At 41.5% G+C, this 16,123-nt stretch overlaps 1 protein-coding gene across 5 annotated transcripts in view; it reads left to right on the top strand.

Annotated features, from left to right (window-relative positions):
• LOC119656262 overlaps positions 1 to 16,123 on the top strand; it is an 86,586-nt gene that overhangs the window by 27,964 nt on the left and 42,499 nt on the right. The gene's annotated exons all lie outside the window — the stretch shown is intronic.

Genomic DNA, 16,123 nt, shown 5'->3' with positions numbered 1-16,123 from the left:
CTCGCCAGTTTGGAAATATTTCCCGCATTAGGAGCGCTTTGGATCCAAGGATATAATGGCGGACAAGTTATTGATTCAAATTGAGAAGTTCTTAAGACAGGAAACTGAAATCAGGGTTATCAACCCGGATAGATCGGCAAAGATATAGACAATGTCATCACAAAGCAGAAGATTTGCGAGGTCTTGGAAAAACAGTTTGGTCTATTTGGACGTAAAGGGTCAGCGATGAAAACTGAAAGTTTGCCGTGCAGCGTCAACCGCCATTATCAACATAAGAATGGTAGTAGCATTCAAACTGTTGACAACAGGGTGAGTATGAATAGGCTTCGTTATGTGTTAGTGTGTTTTAGGATGCGGGTGGCGCTAAAACGGCGTACGTAATGCAGGAGTGCCCTCAACGCAGATGAGATCGATACAAATCAATCTCAGCCACTACCAGACGCGCAGAATTGACTCTCACAACCCATCCACAAGAAAGATATCATCATCATCAACGGCGCAATAACCGGTATCCGGTCTAGGCCTGCCTTAATAAGAAATTCCAGAAATCCCTGTTTTGCGCCGAGGTCCACCAATTCGATATCCCTAAAAGCTGTCTGGCGTCCTGACCTACGCCATCGCTCCATCTTAGGCAAGGTCTGCCTCGTCTTCTTTTTCTACCATAGATATCGCCCTTATAGACTATCCGGGTGGGATCATCCTCATCCATACGGATTAAGTGACCCGCCCACTGTAACCTATTGAGCCGGATTTTATCCACAACCTGACGGTCATGGTATCGCTCATAGATTTCGTCATTGTGTAGGCTACGGAATTGTCCATCCTCATGTAGGGGCCAAAAATTCTTCGGAGGATTCTTCTCTCGAACGCGGCCAAGAATTCGCAATTTTTATTGCTAAGAACCCAAGTTTCCGAGGAATACATGAGGACTGGCAAGATCATAGTCTTGTACAGTAAGAGCTTTGACCCGATGGTGAGACGTTTCGAGCGGAACAGTTTTTGTAAGCTGAAATAGGCTCTGCTGGCTGCCAACAACCGTGCGCGTATTTCATCATCGTAGCTGTTATCGGTTGTGATTTTCGACCCTAGATAGGAGATTTGAGATTGAGATTGTTGTTGGTTGATTTGTCTTCGGTGCTGACGTTGCCACCATATATTTTGTCTTGCCTTCATTGATGTGCAGCCCAAGATCTCGTGCCGCCTGCTTGATGAAGGCAGATTGTACGTCTCGGGTGGTTCTTCCCATGATGTCGATATCGTCAGCGTAGGCCAGTAGTTGGGTGGACTTAAAGAGGATCGTACCTCTTGCATTTACCTCAGCATCACGGATCACTTTCTCGAGGGCCAGGTTAAAGAGGACGCATGATAGAGCATCCCCCTTGTCGTAGACCATTGTTGATATCGAATGGTCTTGAGAGTGATCCTGCTGCTTTTATCTGGCCTCGCACATTGGTCAGGGTCAGCCTAGTCAGTCTTATTAATTTCGTCGGGATACCGAATTCTCTCATGGCCGTGTACAGTTTTACCCTGGCTGTGCTATCATAGGCGGCTTTAACGTCGATGAATAGATGATGCTTCGCTTGCCGCAGAGAGAAAATCTGATCTGTTGCTGATTTGCCTGGAGTGAAGCCTCTTTGGTATGGGCCAATGATGTTCTAGGCGTATGGGGCTATCCGGCCTAGCAAGATAGCGGAGAATATCTTATAGCTGGTACTCAGCAACGTGATACCTCTATAATTGCTGCACTGTGTGATATCTCCCTTTTTATGTATGAGACAGATAATGCCTCGTAGCCAATCGTCAGGCATTGATTCGCTGTCCCATACTTTGAGCACAAGTTGATGAACCACTTGGTGTAATTGGTCGCCTCCATATTTAACCAATTCGGCTGTAATTCCATCGGCTCCTGGCGACTTATGATTTTTAGCCGATGAATTGCACGGACTGTTTCTCGATATCGATGTGGCCATAATTACGAAATCAGGGTGTTGGCAATTGAGTCAAGGATTAAACGGGCTAATAGTGGAGCACCCAGAGGAGGGCTTCATCAAAGCGAAGGTAAAACGAGTTCATATAGATAGCATCTATACTCCACCCAGCGTTATGCTTGACGAGAATAAGCAAATGCTGAGTGCCTTAGTTTTGGATGCAAGAGAACTTTGGCCGATTATCATAGCAGGTGATTTTAATGCGTGGGCTTTTGAACGGAGTAGCCGGATAACGAATGTGCTGGAAGCATTCACGGAGCTTAATGTGGTGCTCGCGAATGTTGCGACGTCATAGATGCATAGTCCTGGAGTCTTAAAGTGGATCTGACATACGTAGGCAGCTATTGAGTAATAATAATTACTTAGTAAGTTAGTCAAGAGTACACTGAAAGCGATCACCAGGTAATCTACATGTAGATCAAAGACGAGTCGAGCTCTAAACAGAGCTCTCACAGGGTGCCAGGTTGGCCGGCGAAAACTTTCGTGGGGACACGTTCTTTACGGTGCTTGAACCTGTTACATGCATTGCGTTAGGTATGCGATGCTATGCTGTCGAGAAGACGACTGCTTCCCAGTGGCTAGCCCCCCCCCCCCCGGAACAACGAAATCGCAAGTTTGCGAGCCGCATATTTCCGGGCAAGGAGGTTTAAGCAGAGCCTTAGGGGAAAATCGGTGGTAACCAGCCAGAAGAGATGCACAGCTAACCGCGGGGCCTCTTAAAGGAGGCGGTTGGCAAGAATAAAAAGAATTGTTCAAGCAATTATTCCAAGATGCCGATATAAACCCTTGGGATGGAGCTTACAAGGTGGTAATGAAAAGACTGCGAAGATCACCCCAGGTGACTTATCCCCGCCTTCTGAAGAAAATTGTTGCTTCTCTGTTTCCTCACCACGAAAACACTGAAAGAAAAACGGTTGTGCAGATGAAAGAGTGCGTGATACCTGCAGTTATCGAGGAGAAGCTTCGGAAGCTTCGTGTTGGTACAGGATGTCAAAAACGTATTCAATTCCACCATCTGGGGCCGAATTGAAAGTGCATTGGCTGATATAGGTGTTCCTGGATATTAGGCGAATCTGGTCGGGAATTACTTCTCAGGGAGAACTTACTAGTATGAGACGTCGAAAAGTTCGACAGAGCATATGGGCACTGCGGGGGTATCACAGGACTCTGTACTTGACCTGGCTTTAGCTGTTACACCAAAGCACCCGGAGGATGTGGTTTACGTGACGGAGACGGTGGAAGGGATAAAGAGCTGGCTGAAAAGACCGGGTTGATTATAGTCGTCTCTAAGTCGGTTATCAAGTACCTGGGAGGGGCATAAAAAACAAAAGGTATATATAGTGCAGGGTGTGGCAACCCTCCTCGGTGTTGGTATTTTTTTTTTCGAAATAACCGCAGAAATCGATGAAATTATCAATTCTAAGCAAAAAAATGTTTTATGAAAATTACTCGTACAACTAGTAGTTTTTGAGTTATTCATGTTCAAACATGCCGTTTGATTTGATTGCAAAACCATAACCTCTAGCATCATTCAGAAGCAATGAAAGGGGGTTTAGTGCCATGTAAAATCAAAGGGGAATCATTGAATCTACCTGGAAGATGGCTCCGAGGTATTGGCATCCTTGGATGAGCGCACTGATTAGGTGGTATGCCACGCTTCCATAACTGTCGCCAAAAACTTTATTAGTTTGAGATCAATGTGATACAGATGTAGGGCATGGATTAGCCAGGATCCTTTTCGATCTCAAGAAACTTCGATGGTTTCCCGCGTACGTTCCATTCTGAACATGTTTGGGGTTACTTTCGCCATACCATCGTAACGACTGCATACGACAGGAAGTTTCTGCTTTAGTGTGTCCAGAACTTCCAACTACGGATGTCTCACTGAGGATGTCATAGTTCCTTTAAACCCTCTGTATTTTATTATTCAGTTGTCTGCTGGCATTGCCAATGCTGATTTGAATCAACCTAGCAATGTCCTCCCTTAGTAAATCCCGCCGGCGTTCCAGACAAATTGACCATGCAATTTGGCAGCCGTAACTGCATCACAATACACAAGTGGTTGTAGTTGCAACACCGACATATCAACATACAGGTGAGATGCAATCTTATCATTGATTTGAGATAGAATTCTCAGAGTTGCTGGAGATGCATAGAGCCTGGGAATACCTGGTCTATGCAAAGGATCCATCTCCTCCCAAATCTCAGCGGAGACTTCAGCAGGACGGCGAGTATTGAAACTATAGCATGCAGTGCGGCGTGTTGTTGATGCCTCCGCCTCTGCCCCCATCGACACTTGGTCACCAGTTGCCGCGATGACCTCAAATCGAGGACACTCCCTAATGATGGCCGGGATTGTATCGCTGCGAGTAATGGTCTGCGACTCGCTGCAAAGTACGAATTGCGGGAAACGCTCGACGACTCTGCCTAATAATTACTTTCCAACAATCCATATTAGATGAGAGCCGACACCACACAAGCCTGACGTGCAGTGCAGTCATAAAAGCTTTAAACATCGAATTCTTTCAGTCAAGACCGATTGACATGAAATTCGCTGTGGGGGTAGAGGGTGGCATAAGGGAAAAAAGTTATATAGCGCCGATGCCACATTTGGTAATCGACTCTATATAACGATTATAAGGCGTCTCGAGAAAGTGGTTGTATTAGGTTGTTGCATATGAACTGGCCGATTTGGCAATCAAGTGAAGTTAGTTGCGGTTTTGCTGTATCAAACCACCGCCAGTTGGCGCTGTCGATGTCTCCTACATTTAATTAAGGAGTCATTTCAATTTTGACCATCGTTGTGATAAAAGTGAATAAAAAGGAAAAAAGGATGGAAAAGAGCCAAGAACGTATATTTTTTTGTATGAGTTCAAACTCGATCATAAAGCAGCGGAGACGACCAGGAACATTAACAGCGCATTTGGGGCTGATACACTAAGCGAACGAACCACACGGTGCTGATACGAAAAATACCGGCCAGGTGACGTAAATCTTTAAAGTGAGCCAACTGGACATCCAGGACCATCGATTGATAACGACGAGCTGCCTTTGCTAGTCGAATCCGACACACGTCAGCCTATGAGAAACATTGCAGAGAAACTGGCCGTGCACTATTCGACAGTTTCCCGGCACTTGCAACAACTTGGAAAGGTGGAAAAGCTCGACAAATTGGTTCCGCAAGCACTTATGGAGCCAACATAGCGCTACGAATGGAAATTTTGTAGTTCTTTCCTCTCCCCCAACAGAAGCGATTTCTTTTTGCACAAAATAGTGACATGTGAAGAAAGTCCTGCGGGTTTTATGTGAGTACCTGCCGTGTAGGCATAATTCCACGGTCCTCTTCGGACACGGATTGATTTTGCAACCACAATCAGAGCCCCGCCATGACTAGCACAGCGGTACTGGTTTATACTGAGTGCAGGCTCACCATTCATACCAGTAGATGCGAGGCCTATCTAACACCTCTGTCGCAACTAAGGAGTGCGGCACCCGAGTTGTACAGCGCAACTCCACGCTTGATCTCCGAGGAGCTCTGCCCGCGATGTAGGCATAACCACAACCACCATGAAACTCCCCCTAAGGGACCAACCGCAAATAACCGGGCCGAGGACACATCCTCCAGGAATTCTCTTGGAGCATTTGCTCTCAGAAGGCCATCCCGGTTCCCATGGTACCAGATAACCTCCGGTGAGGCTTCGTGACGGAGCCACTTCAGATGAGTCCCTTGCAGACTCAGGTCTGATCGCCTTCCTCGAGTACGTGGGGACGGAACTCCCCAACGGGTTAACTGGAAAGTGACATGTGATGAAAAGTGGATATTATACGACAATCGTCGCCGATCAGCACAATGATTAGATGCTAATGAGCCACCGAAACATATGCCGAAACCGAGCCTCCATCCGAAGAAGGTAATGGTGACTGTTTAGTGGTCTACAGCTGGAGTTATCCACTATTCTTTCTTGGCACCTGGAGAAATGATAAATATACAGAAATACTGTGCCAAACTCGAGGAAGTGCACCAAAAATTGAGTATTCAACGGCCGAGATTAGTCAACAGGGATGATGTGATACTCATTCACAACAATGCACGACCCCATGAATCCAGAACAACGATTCAAAAGTTGAACGAATTCCAGTATGAGACTCTCCCTCATCCACCATATTCACCGGACCTTTCGCCAACCGACTTTTTAAGCATTTGGATCATTTTTTGGCGGAATAACAATTGAGAAATAAAGAGGTCATTAAAATTGCCTTCGACGAGTTTATCAACCCCTGAAAATTGGACTTCTACGAAACTGGCATACGTGCTCTTGTATCTCGCTGGGAGAAGTGTTTTGAATCGACTGGCACCTATTTTGATTAATTAAATAATTTTTTTTTAAGCTTTACAGTCGTTTCAAATTTTAGTACCAAATCGGCCATTTCATGTGCAACAACCTAATAGTCCCCATAACATTGTCAGCTACAGGTATTGTACCTAAATCCCTTACGGCTTCCCTTGATGTCCTGGGACTCTCACACAGTCTTGCTCAAACGATGCAGAAGTATTCCATTCTGCATACGTGTTCGATATTGCGGGGAGTTCTGGACGGATTCTCCCATTAACTTACCACCGGCGCCCCTTTATCTTTCAAGTAGGTAGGATTGTCCAAGCGTAAATGCTTGGCACTTAGTGCTAGTATTAGGTGAAATTCGGCATCTGCCGAGATTGTGACAACTCGGAGAATAAAATAAAATAATAAATTTATTATATAATAATAAAATACGATAATTTTGCCACTCCATTTTGATTTGCAGAGATAACGGCTTCTTGTAAAAATGGCCTCCAAAAAATTATACGTCCACTATTGTTTTTCGTGTATGAGAAGTGTGCTGAATTGCGCTTCAACTTTCTGTTATTGTTATTATTGTGTTAGTGTTATCTAAGGTAAAGATATCTTTTCGTCCTGCATAAAATGGGACGACGTAATTGCTAATGAAAGATTACTAAGCTTACAGATTAGATTTTGCGTATAACAAATTACACACGAATTTTCTGGAACAGATGAATTTAAAAATTGTTGCCGTGAGTGGCGGGAGAAGTCAAGAATATTTTCACGTTGGAACAGCTATGGTGACTTTCTTATAATTTGGTCTGCTGTTAGTATGCATGTTAAAGTTCGATTGAATTTCCTCCGACTCGAAAAAGCACTATCCTACTAAGTAGTTTTCTGATCGAAATCTCATTGAAAAGAATTAGACAATCCTTGTTAAAAATATCTACGCTAATTATCTTCACAAACAATTTAAGAATTTAAAATCTGAATTTTGTTTACTTGAGGTGAATTAGGCAATAATTTGTTCCAAAATTTAGTCCGTTCAGTGGATTACCGTCTATTTCAGATAATTGACGAAAAAGTTTTTTCTTAATATTATAACAAGTCGGGAAACCGGAAGCTTGACGCTTCAGGTATAAAAGGTTTTGTGTTTCCCTTTGTGAGGGGCATACCGCAGTTCTCCATTGGCTGATAGCATTGACTGAAGATATTTAAATTGCTCAGCGCTGCCAGCTGGAGTAACCTGCCCAGAACTGAGCGAATTAAATATCTCGGGTCAATGCTATCAGCCAATGGAGAACTGGGTAATGAAATTGTTTCATGCATTAATGCGACCTGGATGAAGGGGCATTCCACAACTGGTGTTCTTTGTGATCCACGTATCAGCGAACGTCTCAAATCTAAAATTTACTGCAATGTCGTCCGTCTGCCGCTCTCTATAGTTGTGAGTGTTGACCAACTATAAAAGACAATGAACGGCGTCTTGCGGTAATGGGGACGAAAATGTTGCATTGGACTTGTGACGTGACACGTTTTGATTATATCCAAAACAAGGATATCCGCGATCGATATGGGGTTGCACCGATCTTGCAGAAACTCCGAGGAAGGCGTCTTCGATGGTAAGGTCACGTAATTCGCGTTAACGAGAATTCACTTACCAAGATTGCTCTGAACATCGAAGTCGATGGTAAGCGACCAAAAGGCTTGCCGAAACAACGGTGGCTTGATACGCTGGATGGGCATTTAAAAGCCTCGAAATCTGGATTAGGAATTTGGTAAAATTTGGTATTGATAATAGTCAACCTCTTACGCTTCAGACTCTGAATTTAATATTATTAGCAAATGCGAAGAATTTAACCTACAACAGATACAAACAAGTCGGGAAACCGGAAGCTGGGCGGTATGGCATGAAAGTTTTGGTTGCTTTTTCTGTGAGTATATTTGAGTGTAAAACTATCCCATTTGTACGTAGTCCGTTATGTATATGCATTTAGCATGTCTGACTATCCACTTTAGTATGATATTGATATTTAGTTTCAGTAAATTTACAGAGTAAAGTCAACTTTGAGCTACTGTAACTTTGTTACTAATAGTACGATTTTGATCAAAGTTGGGGATAATATCCTTCATATTATATTTTATAGAACTTTTATAACTCTATGATAAACTTAAGGGGGGTTTTACTCAATTTTCCCTAAAATATGGTAATATACTATTGTGGAGAATTTTGAGGCGTGGGCACCATATAGATCAAGCTTCATGAATTTTTTCAGATTTTTCGGTTGGGTAGTTTCTGAGAATGGGTCTGTTAAAGAAATCATCAGTTTCCACCCCTCTCACTCCCCGCCTTTCTAATAAATCTCAAAACTTCGTAAAGTACTGATCGATCCCTTTCATTTGATACCCCACTTAACTATATTCGGCGAAAAAAATGTTTACACCCCCCTTTTACATGTATGGATTTTGTTTTGCAAACAAAACCTTAAAAAGGGCTAAGGAGAAGTAGATTCTTCATGAATGGAATTTAGTAATTTCATTCGAATGTCAATTATTCTCGTTAATTCTGACGTCAGCATCGGTAAATGCGGTAAATTCGCAGAAAATTGATAAGTTTTAGCAGTTCAAACTTTGACGCTAATAGTCGGATTTCCATAAGATGTGGCATGTGTATGCAAAAGACAATCCCCTATGTCGGTGCAATTTAGTACTCCTAGGATGAACTTAAGGGGGGGTTTTCAGTCAATTTTGAAAAGTTGGTAATATACTATTAGTAAGTTTATTTGAGCAGATATTGGAATGGGGCATATTTTGAGACCTAGATTTCATCTAAGTGCACCATGCTGATTTGTTTCGGATTTTTGGGTTGGGTAGTTTCCGAAAATTAGTTCTGTCTCGCTTTGAGTGCGTACACATTGACTCCTTACTTGTGCACTTTGCAATTCACGCCAAAACTATTGTCAGTTTCGGAAAGTACTAATTGTTCTACACAAAACCTTAAAAACGTTGTTTTGCAAAGTAGACGTATAATTTTGTGTTGGTACATTTTGCAATGCATTCTAATAATAAAATAATATTGTTATAATGTACTTACGTGTAAATTTGTCTAAGTACTTCAATTAAATATTTCATTAAGCAAATTTGGTAAATAAAAGAAATTAGTATAACAGTTTTCAAAAAATAGGGTGGACATATAATTTTGCGGATTGGTGTATGTACGAAAAGAAAAACGTGAAGATAGACAATAAATACATTTTTATTCCAATATTAGCGTGATCTGCCTTGCAGCATCTGAACTCTGCGTTTTTGTGTGGGGAAATAACCTGTAAACTGCCAAAAATAAGCTAATTTTCATAGTCTGCCTGTCTGTCCGTCTGTTCGTCTGTCTGTCTGTCACAGGCACTTTTCTCAGAAATGGCTGCACCGGTTGACACGAAATTGAGAATGAGAAATGAGAAGGTGGGGCCTGTAGGCCCCCAGACATGCAGTGAGTAACATCCTTCTACGTTGAGGTTTAGGGGGGGGGGGGGTTACTTGTAAAGGGGGGTGTAAATTTTTTTTCACCAAATATAGTCATTTGGGGTATCAAATGAAAGATCTTAATTAGTACTTTTCCAAACTGGTATTAGTTTTAAGATTTGTTAAAAAGGCGAGGAGTGGGAGGGGTGGAAAGTGATGATTTTTTAGCGGACCCATTCTCAGAAATTACCCAACCGAAAAATCTGAAAAAAATTGTGAAGCTGCCTCTATATGGTGCTCAGGCCTCAAAATATTCTCCATATCAATATCCGTTCAAATTAAGTTAATAATAGTATATTACCATGTTTTGGAGAAAATTGAGTAAAACCCCCCTTAAGTTTATCTCAAAGTTATAAAAGTTGGTAGTAGTATAAAATATAATATGAAGCATATTATCTCCAAGTTTGATCAAAATCATACTATTAGTAACAAAGTTACAGTAGCTAGCTACAGTAGCCGTGTAAATTTAGAACCCGAAGTAATAAAACTAACATGCAAAATGCATATTCTTAGCGGGCTACGTACAAATGGGGTAGTTCTCCATTCAAATATACTCATACAAGAAGTAAACAGAACCTTTCATACCTGAAGTGGCCAGCTTCCGGTTTCCCGACTTGTTTGAATATTTTCATTCCTGTTTTATTTTTAGAAAAGAAAATGGGGGTAATACTGAATTCGTTTCTCACTACCAACCATTACAAACGTCAAACCAACGTAAAATCAAACCAAATATAGATCCACCAAGCGGCCATTCAACCTAACAAGTCAAAAAGCCTGGTAAGCGGTTCATCAAGCAATATACTTGGTTATGGAATGTCGATGTCCAAATAAAGATCCATGAGAAGAAACGTCTCTATCATAATTTTCTCGCCGATAGAACGACAATTTTGCGGGTTTGTCGTTAATATTAATCGAGAAACAAAGAAAGCGTTCGCTGTTACCGGAGCGATTTATTAAAAAGATCTTTACGATAAGCTGGACACTCGACTTTTCTAAAGCCGACATACAGGACATCGAAGACTTCTATGGCGTTAATGATAAGAGCTGTACTTTGCTTACCGATCGAGTAGCCGCGACGGATATAGGTGGGGAATATTTTGGCAAACAATTTTGCTCATCCTCCACTTCCACAAGTACTGTCGACATTTGGAACAATTCAACATGCCAGCGCTACAAAAGTCGATGAAGCAATAAAACGAATGAAATCGGGGAAAGCAACAAGATCGAAGAACACTGCAGTGGATCTCTGGTAAGCGAAAAGCGCGTTATGGGGTGGGGTAGAACACCGTCACGATCACGATCATTCCAATATGAAAAAAAACCATAGAAAAAAAATATTCACAGATCACATTCAAAATGAAGATATCCGCGATCGTTATGGGGTTGCATCGATCGTGGAAAAATTGCGAGAGAGGCGCCTTCGATGGTATGGTCACGCAATTCGCGCTAACGAAAATTCACTTGCCAAGATTGGTATGAACATCTGAAGTCGATGGTAAACGACCAAAAGGCAGGCCGAAACAACGGTGGCTTGATACGCTAGATGGGGATTTAAAAGCCTCGACATTGCATCCAGATCAGGCATTCGATAGAGCCAAATGGCGAAACCGATCACGACGAGCCGACCCCGTTTGTGAACGGGAGAAAAGCTGAAGAAAATGAAGAGGTTGGTGGAAGGAATCCACTCTGTCGTAGACAGCATTAACGTGACGTAAGGAGAGTTCTTGCAAGTCACAGGTAAGGTGGTTTCAAAAAGAAGACTTACGTCCACAGCCAGCGAAGACACTGATTCGCTTAATCGGAAAAATAGATACACGAGTCTTGCTCAGAACAACGATGAACATGATTTGGATATACCACCTAGTAATCCAATGACCGCGATTGATGGGACGTCCACCCATAACAAGTAATCCGGCGCGAATAAGTCTTGATTCCTGCCACCAATTTTCCTCAATAGAATATCATCACGTGCATTAAGTGAAGTTGTTAAAAACATCAACAAAAATGTAATCTGCGAAATAATGAATCTGCACAAAATGGAGCTCACTCTGAGTTGCTTAGATACCCAAATCAACCCATGGCCGAGAGCCAAAAATATTGCCGATGCTATAAAAACGTCTAAAGTAAAATGTATACTGCACCAGAGGCTGAAATGGGAAAAACAAAAGGTGAAATAAAATAATGCTTTAACTGCCGAATCGCTGCCACGTATCTATGAATTGCAGGTATAATCCCCGTACGTGAAATGCGGACGAACTCATCAATCATCCTACTATCCGAGAACAAGGGAACAGAGTACGGACGATACTGAATCTGCATCAGAGCTCAAGTGTATAAACTTGCTGGAAACGGGGCACCCTGCTAACTTCTCAAAGTGTGTAGCCAGAACTAATTTGATAAACCGAAAAGAATTAAAAAAAAGAAGAAAAAAACAAGCGATGCTTCATACTGGTCAATTTCAGTTGGATATATGTAGAGCCATAGGAACACCACTTGATAAACTTCGGATACAATCTGATGAAGATATCATGCTCAGCGTTCTCTCATGTTATAAATAAACACACACCAGAAAAGCCAAGTATGGGCGCCTATCTAATTCCACTTTAAACCTTATTCGCGATAGAAACAAACTAGTCCAGAGAAGGAGACGTGTGTTTCGCCACTTGCGTAACAGATGCAATTCAGACTACCTCTTTCTCTCAGATATTATTAGTCATTTGTCCAATAGAGTCAATATAGCCATCCGATCTGAACTGATGCATTCTACAAAACCCTATTAAAATCAATCAAACCGAACATCTTTAAAGTAATCAACCACCTATCAAGGAGCAAAAAAGTACATTCTGTTCTCGCTCATTCCCCTTTAAAAAATGGATCGTATCATATCAGTGGTCAACAATAAAAATTTCTACGGATCGAATGGAATTTCGAATTATGTACTAAAATATGCTTTTTCGTTATCAGCTCGCACCTTACAATACTCTTTAATAACTATCTAAATATTGGACACTTCCCTCCGACATGGAAATACACTTTATACCTATACCAAAACTTGGCTCTTCTGGAGACCTTAAAGATACCAGACAATTTTTAATCTGTTACACATCGGAAGAGTGTTTGAACGCCTAATCATCCGTCACCTAAATATACAATATAAACCCATAATTCCCCTCCCGACAGTTTGGCTTTGAATATCACAGGTGTACTGAACAGGCCAGCCTTTGAGGTACGTGGTTCATTAAATAATTTAAATGCTGACAACTGCACAATTACCTGCTCCCTACGCCTCAAAAAGGCCTTTCATTCGGTGTGGACCGAAGGTCTTCTGTTCAAACTAATCACTTGTCCCCTACCCATCTTCCGAATACTTAACGACTCCCTTTCTAATAGAACCTTCTATATCAGAATACGCGTGCAGCGCTGTGCTGACTGTCCGGTACGAGCTGGAGTCCCCCAGGGTTCCATACTAGGATCAAAATTATTCAATATATATCTACATTATATTCCTCGTTCTGCCATCGACCCGCTATGAGCCTCACTCCAATAGCCTCTTTACGTCGACTTCTTCCGGGGGAATCCTATTCGCAGACGACACCATTCTCTTCTCTAGTGTCCAGAGACCCTTCTTGGTAGTCCCGAAACTTTAAATAATCATCAAGGTGGTGGATTGCTTTGACAAATGGTGCAAAGAAGCGACAACTTTGACCCATTATAACTTTGTTAGTAATAGTGCGATTTCCACCAGTAAGATCGTGCTCGCTCTATTAAGGGGGTCATCCCGTGTGAAGGCCGTTTTTTTTGCCCTTTTTTGAAAAATTATTTTGAAGGACTGGATAAAGATAGAAACGTGATTTTTTCACCATATGTTTATTGATATCTCTAGTATATGTGACAAATTTTTCAGCTTGATTTCGTAGCTAATTTTCGGAATAGGAGTTAATTTATGCACCCATCTCCAAAAAAAGGTGTTTTTCTGCTGCCACGCTGGAGGGCGCTGTGTTCATCTGAGGGAAAAAAACGAAACGGCATTTTATTGTGGACAATATTCCGCGGTCCGCAAACTAGGATAATTAGAAAATGTTAAAAGCTAAATTTTTGGTGGGCTTTTAAACTTAATTTTTTGGATTTTGGTGTTTTTTTACGGCTTTTTTTATGAATAAAAAAAAAACTACCAGTCCGATTGCAATTATCCTAGTTTGCGGACCGTAGAAATATGTACTAAAGAAGCCGTGAAAATTTCAAAGAATTTGGTTGGATAGATTTTGAGCTATGGTGGCAGCCGATTTTCAAGATGCGGTTTCGAGAAAAACGCATTTGAAAATTTAACTGTGATTATCAACAGTAAAATTTTAGCTCACCATTAATCTGCTATACCTGGTCCATAGAGAGCACCCTCCGTTTCTTCAAAAAAGTCTTGCAAGGCCGATTGTTGCTCTCTGGTGTCAATTGTGGCTCTTTTAGCGAGGTTAGTCGATCGTCGTTCGGACCGCCAAATTCGCGCTTCATTACGGCGGTCGCCATAAACCTGATATATGTGACGAACTTAACATCCCATTATCACTAGGATTTTGAGAATGCCATTGAATCCTTCATTGAAATCTGGAAGCCCAGAAAATGTAGTTAGGTCCTTATCAGTAAGTTTTGCAGCCCCTTTTCTACCAATGCCTTTGTGATTCTTCTTTGCATTTCTAAACCGCGTTCCCATTCTTTTCTCGACATGTCCTACGTATTCCTTTTTTACTACTACGTATATTTTATTATTTGCAGAAATTTTCAGAAATACCGGAGAAAACTCCAGCAAAATCCAATATACAATATACAAAACTTGTCGCAATTGGAACATCCATGCTCATGCTTGTTAAAAGTTTCTTTGCTGATGTTGATACGAAGTCCTTTTTCTTCTCTGATAACTATCGATTCCCATGAAATACTCGTTTTTTAGTGCGAGCATGACGTTGAACGTTAAAGCGATCTCCCTTCGTACGATCCATTTAAAAAAATCACTGAACACACAAACAGCACAATACTTACAACAAAATATAACTGAGTATAACTTGAACGCCTTTCAGTGCTCACTCTAGACTGGATTATCCTTTTTATTCCAAACAGCAAATAAGTTTAGACAATTGATTGGTTTTTCATGTTTTTATATTTATACCTGTGTTCAAATTTATAAGGCTCAGGTAAAAAACTAACAGGTAAAAAAAGATTTGATGCTCTTTCTCGTCGAGTACTCTAGCCGCGGCTGCAAACTCCTTACCTGTTTAACCCTGTAATTTCTGAAGGACTCGGAATATCGGAAAATCCCTTTGCCCACATATTCTCCACTGTATATAGATGCAATTCATGCAAAAAAAAAAAAATCGATTTCTCCAACCCGACACACGGGATGACCCCCTTAATGGCCTAGATTGCTGCAAAATCTTTTGGTGCTAGGATGAACTTAAGGGGGTTTTGCACCCAATTACTGAAAATTATAGTAATTTACTATTATAAAATTTATTTGAACATTCGGCAATCTCTTTTTAGGGGTTGAGGAGTCCTAAGTCCGCATCCATTTAACGTCGGACCGGACCAAATGGAGAGCAACGTGCTCCCACTCTCTATGGTCCACGGACTCCTCTTTTCGGGTTAACACCAAAAGTTCAAAAATGAAAAGAGGGACGAAAACTCCTACGGTTTTGTACCAGGGCAGAGGAAACTCATCAGACACTGCCTGCCCTGGGAGCAGCGCCAACGTGACCGAAGTGGCTCGCAGGTATTGCACGATCCCTTTTATAATTCATAAAACAAAACAAGGACGAGGAATTATAATATATTCAGCGTAGATAATCGGGTTTCCGAAAATGGTCTCAAATTCGAGATCGAAGTATTGAGGTAGTGAAAAATTGTAACGGTAAAAGATAGAGTGGGCACTACATGGAACAATTTTCCCCAAACGAGTGGTTCTACCCACCATTAGAGTGTCTATCTTGTCAACGTGACACCCTGTATAGTAAGAACAGAGTTTTAAATATGTATGTATTATGTGTATCTCTTGCAAATAGAGTACGCCAAGTAATATTTTGTCGTTATCGGTCGCTGTCGTTACCAGTGTGGCTTCAAAAATTTATCGAATCCTCCGTAGCCAATGAGCGCAAACTTCTGGAATATTAATCGAGGTAAAAAGGACCAATTTCCATTTTCAGAGTCAGCTTGATTTAACTATCGAATAGAAACACTTTGGAATAATAATGCGCTATAGTCTAAGAAAAATGAAATTGTGTACTTATCAAATTTGTGAAAGTTGTGCAACGA

The sequence above is a fragment of the Hermetia illucens genome, chromosome 4 (genome assembly GCF_905115235.1).
Source record: "Hermetia illucens chromosome 4, iHerIll2.2.curated.20191125, whole genome shotgun sequence".
Classification (NCBI taxonomy): domain Eukaryota; kingdom Metazoa; phylum Arthropoda; class Insecta; order Diptera; family Stratiomyidae; genus Hermetia; species Hermetia illucens.
Note: the sequence above shows the minus strand (reverse complement) of the source record. Positions and strands in the feature narration are given on the sequence as shown.